Source organism: Sus scrofa, chromosome 1, assembly GCF_054392235.1.
Source record: "Sus scrofa isolate SSC_HxYL_T2T_F1_AM1 chromosome 1, Sscrofa_HxYL_maternal_Yorkshire_Landrace_v2.0, whole genome shotgun sequence".
NCBI classification, from domain to species: Eukaryota; Metazoa; Chordata; class Mammalia; order Artiodactyla; family Suidae; genus Sus; species Sus scrofa.
Genome location: NC_139383.1, coordinates 266,626,975 through 266,642,760, shown reverse-complemented (window position 1 = coordinate 266,642,760; position 15,786 = coordinate 266,626,975). Strand labels below are relative to the sequence as shown.

At 44.0% G+C, this 15,786-nt stretch overlaps 1 long non-coding RNA gene across 7 annotated transcripts in view; it reads right to left on the bottom strand.

Annotated features, from left to right (window-relative positions):
• Window positions 1-15,786, bottom strand: part of LOC102161373 (uncharacterized) — a 358,117-nt gene that overhangs the window by 139,803 nt on the left and 202,528 nt on the right. For all 7 annotated transcript variants that reach the window (XR_014825980.1, XR_014825984.1, XR_014825974.1 and 4 more), the window contains one exon: window positions 13,734-13,843. This is a non-coding gene — a long non-coding RNA (uncharacterized LOC102161373). The remainder of the gene's footprint in view (window positions 1-13,733; window positions 13,844-15,786) is intronic.

The window sequence follows — 15,786 nt, the reverse complement described above, 5'->3', positions numbered from 1 at the left end:
TTCTGGGTACCCTGATAAAATGGAAAAGGCATGGAAAACCTGGGCTAAAATTCAGAACACTACTGTTTCATGCCAAAGGGCATCTTTCTAAGTCTCGATGGATGTGTCCACTTCTTAGATCACTCACTCTTTAAAATCTCCTAAAATTCTTCTACAATCTGATATTTTTGTTTAAAAAAACTGCCATCGTTAAGGACCCTTACTTGCCAACATCTCTCATGTGAATATTACAACCATATGAATTAGATGTCAGTGTCTTTATTTTACAGGTGAGGCCAAAGCTGAAAAAGATTAAGTAACTTCTCCAAGAGCTCAGTGAGTAAAAGGGAGAGCACACCGTCAACTCCAAGTCCACTACACCCTGTTGCCTTTTTTTTTTTTTTTTTTTTTCTTTCTGGATTGTCCTTTTGCAAGATGGGGAAAAGCATTCTAAACTATGAAACTCTTCTTGTCTTAACTTCAGGCTGTGGAAAACCGATACCCACCTCGTCCTAAGAAGTGATTCCCCACCCTGCCTCAGCTAGCTCAGTAACCCGTCAAAAGCTATTTCAGCATTTCAGTGGAAAGTTGCAAGAGCTCCAGCCTAGGTCAGCTCCAATACACTATTTTCATCTTTCAGTGGTGTGGAGCTGCTAGAATCTGGCAAGCTGTCCTTACAAACCAACTCCATAAGGCATGGCAGATGCCCAGGATATGTTGGCCCAGTTCACCTGGACATGGAGCTTTCCAAAATAGAGCAAATTTGCCCAATGAATAAGTAGGGATAAGATTCCAAGAACTCTTAACATATCAAAAATAATCTGGACTCCAGTTTCCAAGAAAACTTGCATCAAAAGAAACCCACAGGATACAGTTACACTTGGGGGAATCCCTTGTCCTGAGAAAGCCCAGGGCTCACAAGCAAGAAATTCACCCACATGTTCCCAGATCTGAGTTAATTCTCCTAGTGCTCATGGTTTCTCCTTATAGCCCAAATACCTAGGAATCATACTGATTGTTGACTTCAGCCTCCTTCCAGTAGATTTAGGCTGAGTAACTAGCATTCTTGCTGGAAAATGATGCTTTCTGGAAACACAAAAAGATTTCTAAAGAAAAGTCTGTGTGAGGTCCCATCAGAAAAAGAAAAAAATTTCCAATTCACAGATTTTAGAGATAGAAAAGCTGTTTTGTTAATGCTTCTTTAATAAGATATTCATGTTGGGGCTGGAGTAAGCTTAATCTTCAAGGTGCCTCAGAAAAAGATCATAGATGTAGTATAATCTTCCTGTGGGGTAGTGTTGTATAATCTAGAGTCATGGAAACATAACTATGTGTATAATACCCATAAATAAATGTGTGATTTATCACCCACTAAGCCTAATATCTACGTTGAACAGAGCTGCTTCCAAGAAAAAAAGACTTATGAGATTGAGTCCATAAAAAACAAAAACAAAACAGAAAAACCCCAAACCGATTTTATGTTCTTAGGGAAAGTCCCCAAATGGCAGTATTTTTTTATATATATTTCTTTGTGTCCAGAAATGTTCTCTCCCAACTCATCAAGACCTAGATTAGATCTCCCCTCTTACAGAAGTCTTCCCTAAATACCTCCCCAACTGCAGAACTCCTTCTGAGTATTTTTTTAAACAAAATAGTTAATACATTCTGACATGTTCTCTTTGCAAATCATTTCACATGTCAGTGAAACCGTAAGCTTCTACAGAGCAGAGAAAAGGAAAAGCACTGAACTATGCGTGGAGTATTGGTTTTCTCAGTGGCTTTCCGTATGATTTTAAATAGATTGTTTCTCTTCCTGGCTATGCCATTTCGTTCTCATCTATAAAAAAAGATGACATGGTCTCCAGGTCCTCATACAAGTTTCATATTCAACGTTTTTTGCATGAACAATATTTGTACTGGTGGTTTATCCCCACTCTCCTTATCCGGGGTAGAAAGAAAGCATGGTTCACCAGTCTCTGACCACCACGAAAGCAGTGATACTGTGTCAGACTTCTTTATCTCCAGTGACTAATATTGTGTGAAACGCAGGGAAAAAAAAAGAGCTAGGAGATATTCCAGCAAATGAATGAATGCGTACTTTGTAAATGCATCCACAGACATAAATGCACACTGCCTAGATAGTCTTCATAACACAAGCAAAATGGATACAGTTACGCCAATGTGACCAAGAAAGACACTCGAGGTGTAGAGAGAATCAGTGATTTGTTCAGGGTGCCACAGCTGGTGGCTGATGGACACCCAAGCTGGTCTGGCTCCTACCCACACACTTTCTGTCACCACACCGCAAGCCTCTAAGCCTGTCTGAGAAACAGCACGCACACCCGCGCCGTTGTATTTCACACCGCTGTGAGGAAAGGGCTTATTTATGCGGATCCGATGGGGATGGCAACAGTACTCAGCCCTAATTTGAGGGGACAAAGAATCAGGGAAGAGGTTGGGTTTCCCACCGAATCCTCCTCCGCAGGCACATCGGCAAGCCAGAGTGAAGTTGCAAAAGGAGCTGGGAAACAGCCTGCTTGATGAGAGGATGATTCTTTAGGGCTGGGATCAGGAAAGCCTGAGGCTCCTGCTAGAGCTGCCAGGCCTGCAGATTAAGCTTCTTTCTTTCTTTCTTCAAAAGCAAGAATGCTGAGACCCTAAACTTGTTTTCTTTTAAATGCTATAAGCCTTTCAGGAAACAGCTTTCTCTGGGAACCTGCTCATTACAGAAAGCCCCTTGAAGAAGTGCCAAAACGTAGTTAGCGGGGAGGGTGCAGGGGAGGGGAAAATGCTGGGTTGATTCAGTGGAGCCATTTGGTGGTCAAAGTGCCTTTATCAAGAGAGCAGAGAAAAGCCCAGCGCCTTCTCAACCATGCAGAGCACACAGACTCCTGGGAAAGAAACTCACATTTGGGTGAAATGTGGTTGGAAACAGATTTCTGAAACTGATGGGGATGTTGAACTTAATCATTACAGTAACAGCGCCCATATACTGAGGACTCCAGCCACGGGGCTGAGAGCTTCCTATTGTATTTAGCCTCATAGCCACTCTGTGCATAGAATTAATTACCTTATAAAGGAAATGCTGGATCTCAGAAAACAGAAAAGACCTGCAAGTACCACACAGGTAGGACCTTATCTGAACCCCATTATGACAACAAAGTCTACATTACGCTGTCTCATTGCTCAGTGACTGGGTAAGGGGAACACCGAACCCGCAAGGCTAATTTCAAAGAAGCCATATCCGGGATGTAGAAAGTAGGGGAGTGTTTTCATGAATTAGGGTTTTATATGTGACAACGGTGAGGCCATTTCCTTTTAACAGTGAAGAAGAAGGACCTGGAGCCCTTAGTTACATAACTATTGTCATGCCCTTATGTTAGAGTTTATAGGAAGGGGCCACTTGTTCCTAAGCATCATCCACATCTGTAGCCACCAGGACTGAAAACTTTATCCTTAGAATCATCTCTTGAAACGTTCCTTGAAAAAAAAAAAAAATTGGGAGGGCAGGGGGCCATCAGTGGAAAAGCAAAGAGCTGGGGCTTGTGAATCAGACAGTTCTAAGCAGGGCACCCTGGCTTGGGCACCTATCAGTTCTCTGGCTGTGGGCAAGTGGCTTCACCTTTTAGAATCTTGATTTTCTCATCTTTAAAATGGGTATAAGAGGTATTAACCTTGTAGGGCTATCGTGTGGTCAGAGAATACATTAAAACAGTGGCTAAACAGAGTGACCATTGCAAAGCAATTCCTGTGATTATTGGTGTGTTTCATTACTGTTGTTATATGAATTACTCCTATCCCAGGAAAGATGAGCACATAGCATGGATTGATTTTTTTTTGTTTTGTCTTTTTTTAGGGCCGAACCCATGGCAGATGGAGCTTCCCAGGCTAGGGGTCAAATCGGAGCTGTAGCCATGGGCCTACACCACAGCCACAGCAACGCAGAATCTGATGCTGGTCAGATTCGTTTCTGCTGAGCCTTGATGGGAACTCCAATTAATTTATGAGACTAAGTAGTAGTTAACAACTTAGATTTGAGCCATAGCAATAATCGAAACAATGAGAGGTAATATTTGCTGGGAGAGGCATCCTTCTAGGTCCTTTCACGTATCTTACGTTGTGTCACCCCCACAGCAACCCTGTTTGATAGCAAACAAAATGGTATTCACTCAGAAGGTGAAGAAACTGAGGCATCGGGAAGTTACATAATGTCTCCCAAAGCACGGGGATAGTGAAAGTTGGAACTGCAATCAAAGCCAGAAAGTGCGGCTCAGTCAAGTTTCCCGTGGGCACTTACAAGTGAGAATTGTCTACATCACTTACTTGCAAACTAGGTTCTGCAGAATGCTCGGACCTGCCACATGCAGGGAGGAATAATTAGACATGGGCTGCATGGTCTTCATACCCATTTCAGCAGAGCTGCTCTTATTCCTTTTATATGTAGAATTTTCCTAAAAGAACCCATTTAAATAAAGGACTTTGCAGCTGACAAGCGTTAAATCACTTGGTCTAGAAGGCGTGTGCATCACGGGATAGAACTTCATGGGGTACTGCGATGGCTGGGGCAGAGTCAGGACCACAGAGTGATGGGGAATGACCACACCTAATACAATGTGGGCTTGCAGGTTATTTGTGCAAGGTCTGGCTCTGTTCCTGTTGGTACTCATGGGTGAGTCTTCTCAGTTGGGAAAGAGCAGGATAGCTCAGGTGTGACAGCCTCTACTCTCTCAATGGGATACTACATAGCCCAGGAGTTTCAGCACTCTTCTCATGAACAGCAGCCCTGCAACTAAGTGTCTGGAAGCCCATGTCTAATCAAGGGAAAGATAACTTGGGCTCCACAGACGCAGGCTTTGCTGGTGTAGCCAGTTGATATGAGCTAGAATGAATCATCATGATAATCACATATATTTATTATTATTCTCTTTAGCACACCCATAATTTAAAAGCATTTTCAGATTCTTTTGTACTTCTCGGAATCCACCCCCCGCCCCACCTCAAACCAATTTTTTATTATTTTAAGAAAAGGTTAAGGGTGAATTCTGAGACAGTATTGGCTTTAAAGACATGGAAAGATGCCCTTAAAGTGGGAATCTCAAAAGTTCTTTGCCATCTCTTGTTGAATCTTGAAAAATCAAAATGACCACCATACACATCTGACTCAGATTCAGATTTTGAGAAATTCATTCTTTCTTCCTTTCACATCTACTTGTTTCCAAGTAGGCTTTAGAGATTACTGATTTTCTTCTATTTATCACTGCATGATGGATTTCTTTTAGTGTTTTTGTTGTGTTGTTTTACTTTTTACTCATTTTATCAGTATGTGTTAACCATGAGCAAAAATGCAAGTCTCAAATGACCAAATGATGAGGAAGTCCCCCAAGAGCTCCTCAAGGCTAGGAACCACATCATTTCCAACTTATCGTCCTTTTTCATACTGTTTTGCCAACGAAGCTTTTCTATTGATGTCTCACTTATGAATGAATGAAGGAAGACCAATTTCTTTTCTTTTTCCTTTTTTTTTTTTTTTTTTTTTTTTGGTCTTTTTAGGGCCATGCCCATGACATACGGAAGATCCCAGGCTAGGGGTCGAATCAGAGCTGCAGCTGCCGGCCACAGCCACACAAACTCTGGATCCAACCTGCTTCTGCAACCAACACCACAGCTCACAGCAATGCCAGATCCTTAACCCACTGAGTGAGGCCAGGGATCGAACCTACATCCTCATGGATACTCATCAGGTTTGTTACTGTGGAGCCACAATGGGAACTCCATGAAGACCAATTTCACTCCATGTGGCATTGTTCCCTGAGCACCATTAGTGAATTTGGCGTTCAGTGCTTCTTCAAAGGATGGAGATGTGTGGCTCCAGGCAGCACACTTCCACTCTCAGACAAGGAGCAATTGAACTCCTTTGTCCATGGGCCTTGGGGACAAGGGACACCCTGCCTGGATGATTCTCCCTATCAGACTCCCGAGAGGAGACCAGCGCCTGGGGTCTCCTCTTAATTGTCATAACCCTCCCAACTACAGACTGTCCCATATAATAGAAGAAAGGGTCTCATTAAATGGATGAATCATCTCACTAAGTGGATGAATCATTAATCCCTCCAGGTCAGCCCCTTCCACTGCATATCTTTTCCTCAATAAGTAGCCCCATTCTGATCCTAAGCCAGGCAAACAAAAACTCTGTAGAAAGTGGAGCCGCCTCAATATTTTCTCCATTACCATCCAAATCCAACTGGTCATCCAGTCCATTCTCTTTCCTGGCCCTCTTAGGTCACCCCTTGATCATTGCAACTTCGAGGATGTTGTTTCCTCTGCATACAGGCTTGCTCTTTCTGCCCATCCTGCAGGCTGCAGTCAGGAGATTTCCCAGGTATTAATGGGACGACTGGTTCCCCTGTGTGAGCACTTCCACGACTCTCTGTTACCCACTGCAGTGCTTTATAAATGTGTTAAACTATGGGACCTTTTCTTTGATCGAAAGGTACAATACAGAATGGGAAAGAGATTAAAAACAGAGCTGCTCTGGTTTAAGTTAAAGAAGAGAAGCAAAGTATTAAAACATTCCTGCAACAGAAATACACAAGTGCACACGTGCACATGTGTGCGCACATACACATACACACAGAGCAGGCCTGGTCCAGAAACAGCTCCTAGAATGCCTAGGGAATGAAAGGAGTCCAGTTTAAAAATCACTGTCCTATGGATAACATCTGCATTCAGCATCCTCAGATAAGACAACACATGATGGAGCCGACTTCTCTAGTGCCCACCTTGTCCTCTCAGCTCACCTGTTCCTGGAGCCCTCACCTTGGTAGACCATTCCCACCCACCTCAAACTGCTAGGGCCCATCCCTCATCAACTGCCACAATACATCTTTCTAAACATTGCCAAGAGCTTTCTTGGACACACTACAAGCTGGCTCATGGTGCAGGCAGGCAGAGCCCGGAAGGGTCTCTGGAGTTACTGCCTCTGGGACCAGCTCCCAACTGAGGAAGGAAAGAGGCCACTGGATGCATGTACAGGCAATGGTCTTTCAGGTGAACATATGGGAGGGAATTCTGCCTGCCTCCCAGGGGCCCTGATGAAATGGAGTCCTGTTGCTTCACGATGCTCCCTCATGTTGGCTTCTTCCTCTTGCCCATCTCCTTTCCCCAGACCAGAGCCCCAGCTTTAAAACTGAAAGTTAGTCGCCCTATGATTCCCTTCAGAATATTCTCACCCAAGTGTTTGTCTTGGGCTATGCTTCTTGGGAAATCTTGACTAGGATATGTAAGTAACACTGAAGAGAAAATCTTGTTGTTAAGTCCACTGGAACTAGAAGCAGTTGAAATCTTGGGCATTTAATAGTTGCATCACTATAGGTAAGTTACCTTAATTCTCTAAACCTTAATTTCCTTATCTGGAAATATAGCTGGTAGACGGAGTTAGCCATTCATCCCTTTTCTACATTAATAGTCAAGCCATGGCTGCCCAGTAGCCACATCTCCTAGCATTTTCTACAGCTAGGTGTAGCCATGCAACTAACTTCTGAACAAAAAGATGCAAGCCAAAAAAAAAGTGAGGTAGCTTCCAGAAAGCTTTCTCAGAACACTTCCAATATAGTCTCATGACTCTGTTTTCCTTTAACTCTTCCTCCTCACTATTGACAAGAATGCAGACAAAATAACGAGAGCTAGGGTAGGGGCTATGCCATGGCCCAGGACATGGAGATAGAGAAATGACAAAATAGAGGAAACCCAGATATCTGAGACCCTCTTGGGTCAGGTCCACTGTTACATCCCTGAACCCCAGCCTCGTACATGAGGGAAAACAATTTTGCATCTTGTTTATGTTGCTGTTATCCAGGGGTGGGAACATGCAAATATTATTCTCAGCCAAATTTCATCGTAGTTGAAACATTAATTCTTCCCATTTTGTGAGGATTAAAAGATATTTAATGTGCGAACCATTCAGCCTGTTGCATAGAAAATAGTCGGCATTCATCACCAACTGTTTTCAGTCCTGGTGGCGAGTGACTGGGTGGGTGGGTCCTAAAACACATGGCTGATATTCAGCTGAGAGCAGTCTTCCATCATATCTGCCCGACCACTCTTTCCAGTCTAGTCCGACACTCCTTCCTCGAAACACCAGACTACTCATATCTCATCATTCCCCCGATATACAACAAACACCTGTTCTCCCAGGACCCTGCAATCCTCTTCTCTCTGCCCAGACCATCCTTTCTCATCCTTTCCATCTGGTGACTTTTATTCGACTTTTAGGACTCTGCCAGCCTGCTTCCCCAGCTCCCAGAGAAGGATAAAAGAGGGACATCTGTGCGCCTGCCCCATCCTGCACGCCACCCACACTGAATCCCATCAGCTGTAAGCCTTCCCCTGCCTGGAAGCATTTACTTTCTACACAGGTTTCTTCACTTCCTGGACATCCCCCAGTTTCTGTGCACTGTCTCTGCTTTATCAGAATTCAAGTTCTGAGTACAATACGCACCTTGCAATGGCGCGCCTGGTCCAAACTTGACTCATACTGGAAAACGGAAGGTGTCATGATCACATTGTGGTATTTCTCTGAAAGATGTGACTAATGAGTGGTGCGGTAGGATGTTTTAAAAGAGCCACAATTCTGGAAACGCCACCTCGCTCAAATGATTTGCATTTGGAATGAAACCTAATGATGAAGATAAATGGTTCTGAACTGTTTTTCATTAACAACCTGTCTGACACCAAATGCATAGTGTCTTTTCCAATCCACTTGCTCCAACTCTCCAACACCAGCTGAGCATCCTACCATTTGATTCAATTCCAACACTATCTTACTGGCGTTAGCGCTTAAGGACTCTGGGCCACAACGCTCTATTCAGATGCCAGATGCAAGCCCCTGGTTGTCACCAGTACTCAGACTAACCAGCTCTAGATTTAGGAGTTTCCCTTAGAGTTCCCTGGAGGCCTAGAGGGTTAAGGATCCAGTGTTGTCACCACTGTGGCTCAGGTTGCTACTCTGGCGCAGGTTCAATCCCTGGCCTAGGAAATTCCACATGCCATGTGTGCATCCAAAAAAAAGTTTAGGAGGGTCCTACAACTAACCCCCTCCTGGGGTTTGATCATCTGCTAGAAATTTCACAGAAATCAGGAAAGTGGAGTTCCCATCATGACTCAGCAGACACAAATCTGACTGGCATCCACAAGGATGCAGGTCCTATCCCTGGTCTTGCTCAGTGGGTTAAGGATCCGGCATTGCCGTGAGCTGTGGTGTAGGTCGCAGATGCGGCTCAATCTGGCATTGCTGTGGTATAGGCCGGTGGTTACAGCTCCGGCACGACCCCTAGGCCTGAGACCCTCCATATGCCGTGGGTGCAGCCCTAAAAAGAAAAAAAAAAAAGAAATCAGGAAAGTGCTTCACTCACTATTACTGGTTTATTATAAAGGATACAACTCAGGAACAGCCAAATGGAAGTTTGGGCAGAGAATGGGGCTAGGACACTGGCTGTTCAAGGATCTTCCATGCCCGCTCCAGGTACACTGCCCTCCTAGCTCCTTGATATGCCCACCAACCCCCAAAATTTGAGGTTTCTATGGAGGTTCCATTACATAGGAATGATGGCTTAAATTATTGGCCATTGATGATCAACTCGATTCTAGCCTCTCTTCCCTCCCCAGAGGTAGGGAGTGGGGCTGAAAGTTCCAATCCTCTAATCATGTTTTGGTCTTTCTGGAGACCGACCCCCATACTGAAGCTCACTAGGGGCTCCCAAATACCAGCATCTCATTAGCATGCAAAGGACACCCCGATCTTTCCAGAAATTCCAAGGATTTTAGGAGCTGTGTGCCAGGAACCAGGGAAAAAGACCATATGTGTATTTCTTACTTATTACAGGGGCTTATTTCTTCGCCTTGGTCGATTAGTATAAATAATTTCAAAACATTGAAGACTGCTCAGTGAGAAACAGGTAGTAAAATTCTGTGCCAAACATATAGCCATGGCTTTCTGATGCCAATGATAATACCACATCACAAGGCTGCCTACAAGGCAACTCACATCATTATCACATAATAAGGATGATGATAAGAATGACAGGCAGAGCTAATATTTATCATGCACGGGTTAGACACCAGAAAAGATGCTAAGCACTTCATGATTATTTCATTTTGTTCTCACTTTAAATAAATATATGGAACATGAACCCTTTCTGCCCCTACTTCATAGATAAAGAAAGAGATCTGGAAATCATAAAAGGAGCAAGTGGTAAAGCGAGAACTCGGGCGCAGATTCTTCAGGCGGCAAAGCCAAAGCTCTCACCGCTCCGGCAGAAGGCATCTCCTTGGGTGTAATGGCCAGCTCAACTGTAGATTTCACTGTCAACCTCCTCCAGGGAGATTTAACTGCCCTCTCCTCTGTACTCCCACAGTCCTGGGTCCCCTGCCCTGTTAGACCACTCATCACATTGTATTCGAGCTATGGGTGCAAACGTCTGTCTCTTCTGCTTGCCGCGGGGTGCCTATTCAATCACACTGTGCATTATGTATCTTTGTTATGTCCAGGGCCTGGTGGAATGGTTCATACACAATACTCCTTCCTTCAATTTAATTAATGATAATGAGCACATAATAAATACTTCTTGGTCTCTCCACCTGTAAATGGGCGACTGTTCTCTCCTGGAAAGAGGGACAATCCCCTTTCTCCAAGGCCAGAAAACACTCAAGACTTCATGAGCCAATACATGTGTGCAACTGGCAAAGACCATCTTGGGAAAATGCTACCCTGTTATTACAAGGCGCTATTGAAAGGGGACCAAAAAGAAAATTCCTACTGTCCTGACATGATCCAGCTGCAAGAGACAAGCTGTCATTACACCAGCGGAAAGTTATGGCCTCTAGACTTGAAACTAGCAAGTTGGCCTGAAGGCATGGGGCACAATCTTGGTTGTGTATCACATAAACTCTAGTCACACTGTGCAAAGACACGCTATTCCTGTGCGAGGGAAGCTGTCATTGGATCTCACCGCCAGGTATGCATGCCGCGTCTGGTGGGTAGATTGCCAAGCTCTCCATCTGTGTTGTGCTCGGTTGCTAGGGCACAGGCAGGGAGCTATGTAGTGTCTTGCTTTCACCCCAACCACAAAGGCCTGGAGCAGTGACAAAGCTGCTCGAAGTGCTCGAGCTCTGAGGAAATGTACATATTTGGCTTAATTCATGAAACATCTATTGAAGACCTACTCAGAAGACTGGGATTTCTGGCAAGGCTCTGCTGCTGTAAGAGCCCTGGTTGGATGTGTCCTTCTCTGAGCAAGTAAAGTCCTCCCTTGTAAAAAGGAAGGACCCAAAGCTCCGTGTTTCCCAAAGAGGGTCTATGTACCCCTGGCGGTATGTGTAATGTTCACAGGTGCAGCGTGCAGACACTTGAAACATTTTAGCAGCTGTAAACTAATGCGATGTGTGCTCAAAAATAACTACCACAGCAAACACCTGACATCACATAAGGAACCAATTAGAATAAATGCAAAGTAAATATTAAATAGTTGAGTTTTTTTAAAAAAAAGAATCGGCATTAGAAATTATGAATGGGGGAGGGAGAATATGCATATGACAGAAACTGGGGCAGTGGAACACAGATCAGTGGAGTTAGATAAGCTGGACAAGGAGGATCTGGCTCTGTGATCCTGTCACCAAAGGCTAACTGGGACGTCACCTTGGACAAGACAGACCAAGGTAAATTTATGTTGAAAATGATTCCAACTATATATTCCAACTCAATCAACACAACCACTTTCTGATAGCTAGGGGACCTCAGACACTAGTCTAGGCATCACGGATGTGAGGATGAAGAAGACAAGGTCTCGGCATCATGGAACAAAGGACACACCTGGGGAAACAAATATCTTTAATTTAGCATGATGTTTATAATAGTGAAAGTAACCTGGGAGCCAGAAAGGAAAGTCCAAGGATTCCTGGGAGAGAGGAATAGCCAAGGAAGTCTCCCCAGGGGAGGGGAACATTGAGTTAAGCCTTGAGGCCTAAGTAAACATTATCTGAGCACCTAAGAAGGAGAAGGCATTGCAGGCAAAAAGAAAAGCACATGAAATAAGTGCTGAATGGCCAATGTAACAGGTAAGTTATGTTTTCTTACTCTATTTTTTCTTTTTTTGTCTTTTTGCTATTTCTTGGGCCGCTCCCGCGGCATATGGAGGTTCCCAGGCTAGGGGTCGAATCGGAGCTGTAGCCACCGGCCTAGGCCAGAGCCACAGCAATGCGGGATCCGAGCCTCGTCTGCAACCTACACCACAGCTCACGGCAACGCCGGATTGTTAACCCACTGAGCAAGGGCAGGGACCGAACCCCCAACCTCGTGGTTCCTAGTCAGATTCGTTAACCACTGTGCCACAACAGGAACTCCCTTCTTAGTCTATTTTTATGTGTCAACAAAAGACGTAACGATTTTGTGTACATCCTGAGTGAGAGAACCAGGTGTTGAGTGGAGTTACATATAATGCTCAGTCCACGTTCTTTCTACTCTATCATATCCTATATCCTATATCATATCACATCTGCTCTTCTTATCTGAAACCTCATGATATGTAGAGCTATTAATTCTTATTTGTTCTTAATCCACCAAGTGTGAAATGCTAATCCACAGAAGAAGGAATGATGAGATTTACCTCTTAAAGGTCAGTATCCTAAACTACAAGCAATTCTGGGCTTCACCATACTTTTCCTTAAAAAAAAAAAAAAAAAAGTCTCTGTAGAATAACTCCCCCAGACACTCTGTATTAGTTATTTTAGGCAAAAACCAAAAAGTTTCAAAAGACTCTCCCATGTGCTCCTTCCAGTTTATACACAGACACCCTTCACAAAAGAGTGAAAGATGGAAAGATCCCATTCCTCAGGAAAAACGTCATGAGAGACAAGGCAGAAGGATGCTGAGCTGTGGTGTTGATTCATAAGGTCCTGACATTTGGGGATTCGCAGTCAGAAATACTTCATGGGAACATCAGTCTAGTGAGGACATTTAATAAGTTAGAGAAACACAGGACCTGCACCATCTCTTTACCTACCTTTTCAAGGTTTTATTTTTTATTTTTTTAGGGTCACACCCTTGACATGTGGAGGTTCCCAGGCTAAGGGTCACATCAGAGCTGTAGCCACAGGCCTACACCACAGCCACAGCAACACAGGATCCCAGCCCCGTCTGCGACCTATCCCACAGCTCACAGCAACGCCGGATCCTTAACCCACCGAGCAAGGCCAGAGACTGAACCTGCGTCCTCATGGATATTGGTCAGATTCACTTCCACTGCGCCACGATGGAACTTCTCTTTCAAGTTTCCATTTGAACAATAAAGACAAAATGCCACTAATTCAGCACCGTCAACTTTCTAAAACAGAAGGACTGATTTGAAAAGAATACGGCTAGGGTTCTGGTTTCCTTATTTACAAACTAGCAGCTATTCTAAATCAAACGAGTTATCAACGACTGACTTCAGGTAGGTGCTGTTCACCTGTGAAAATGGGAGTGAAATTGCAAAGGAAGCCAAATCTGTTTTTAAAAATTGTTGACCTACAAGCAGGGAAAGGCCAAGGAGGCAAAGAGGAGCAGTAGACGACCCATAAAAAGAAGTATCTTCAGCTTAAAGGGCAAGTTCTACAACAGAGCACTCAACCTAATGTGTTCCGGTGAAAACAGTGACAAAACTATCAACCTGGGAATCAGACAGAGAAACAGAGAGGAACTTTAATTCCACCGTGCCACTTACCCTTAGTGTGATCTTGGAGTTCTCTCCCGTCTCGATTTGCTCACATGCAAAACGGGGCTAACGGTATGTAAGGACTGCTGTGAGGATCTGGGCACAAGTGGCAAGAGTGCCTGGCAACAAGAAGAGATGTGGTATGTGCTAAATAAATGAGGTATTTCCATGCTCCGTGCTATTCAATTGACAGTGACTTGGTTGTCTGATGGAAGGTAGGGCTGATGAACGTTCTGGATCTCTTTATTGATGATTAATGATTTGGCTCTATTATTTAATGCGTATCATTAAATTGTATATCTGCCGAAGGCTGATACATAAAAAAATTATTAGTCTTTAGAAAATTTATCCTGTTTCTGGCCAACTTTCTAAATTGTCTTATCTGTCTTAATATTATTTTATTTTATTTTATTTTTTTGTCTTTTTGCTATTTCTTGGGCCGCTCCCACGGCATATGGAGGTTCCCAGGCTAGGGGTCGAATAGGAGCTGCAGCCACCAGCCTACGCCAGAGCACAGCAACGCTGGATCCGAACCGCATCTGCAACCTACACCATAGCTCACGGCAACGCCGGATCATTAACCCACTGAGCACAGGCAGGGACCAAACCCATAACCTCATGGTTCCTAGTCAGATTCGTTAACCACTGCGCCACGACGGGAACTCCCTTAATATTATTTTAGTAATTATCTTTGATTCTCCAGATAGAAAATCCCACACTCTACAATAATAATTATTTTATATTTTTTTCCAATAGTTATCTTTTTTCATCCATTACATCACTGTCCTCTTATTGGATTTTAATTAATTCAAATAAGATGAGCTAAATTTTCTTCAGAATGAAGTCAGCAGCATGGTAAAGTGATGGCTGCTCTAGGTTTCCATGGTGATGTCTAAGAAGGAGACATTTCTATTGTTTTTTTCCCAAAAGGCGCATTTGTCCACAGCATCAAATCAAAACCACACCAGATCTGGGCCATTGGGTGGGGGCCAATTCTGGAGCAGCAGAAGAAACCACCACACAGAGATGCTGCTCGTTCAGAGCAGGGCTAGCTTTGGCCCCAGAGGACTGTGTTTCATATCTCATTGAAGGAAACTTATACACAGGTGTATCAATGTCTTGGATTAGAGGTGTGCACAGCCTCAGGTCTTGAGATGGATGGCCTCCTGGCCTCCACTTTTAGGTCCATGAAGGCATCATCAGTAAAATGAAGAAAATTCAAGTTCTTGACTCAAAGTCAGTATACACTTCAGAGAAGTCAGATTCACCCCACAAGCCATTCTGAGAAGAAGAGGCATTTTGGAGGAGTAAAGTTATAACTTAGGATAAACTTATACTTTACAACTAAATGTCCATCTGCCCTGGAACATTTAGCCTTTCATCTTCAGTTCCCCAAACCTCTGCGTACTTGGATCCCTCTTTAGTCAGCAAAGATATCTTTATAGCATGCATATGTGGCCAACATGTTTCTTCATTAAATCAATAATGGCGCATAATTTTCATTCTGATATCAACATCTCTATCACCAGCCTCCCTCAGCATTTCATGTTTCATGCCTTTGTGCTAAGTATTTTGTCTGTGATGGTCTTTATTTCCTTCGTGTCTTCCAGGCATAGGAAAATCCTGGCTACTTAAGGCAGTCCTCTATCTAGACTTCCTCTGAGCTCTTACCGTGTCTTATGTCTTACGTCCCAATGGCACATATAATAATATGTAGTCTGGGAGTTCCCGTCGTGGCGCAGTGGTTAACGAATCCGACTAGGAACCATGAGGTTGCGGGTTCGGTCCCTGCCCTTGCTCAGTGGGTTAACGATCCGGCGTTGCCGTGAGCTGCGGTGTAGGTTGCAGACGCGGCTCGGATCCCGCGTTGCTGTGGCTCTGGCGTAGGCTGGTGGCTACAGCTCCGATTGGACCCCTAGCCTGGGAACCTCCATATGCCACGGGAGTGGCCCAAGAAATAGCAACAACAGCAACAACAACAACAACAGACAAAAAAAAAGACAAAAGACAAAAGACAAAAAAAAAAAATAATAATAATATGTAGTCTGATCTCATTGAAAGT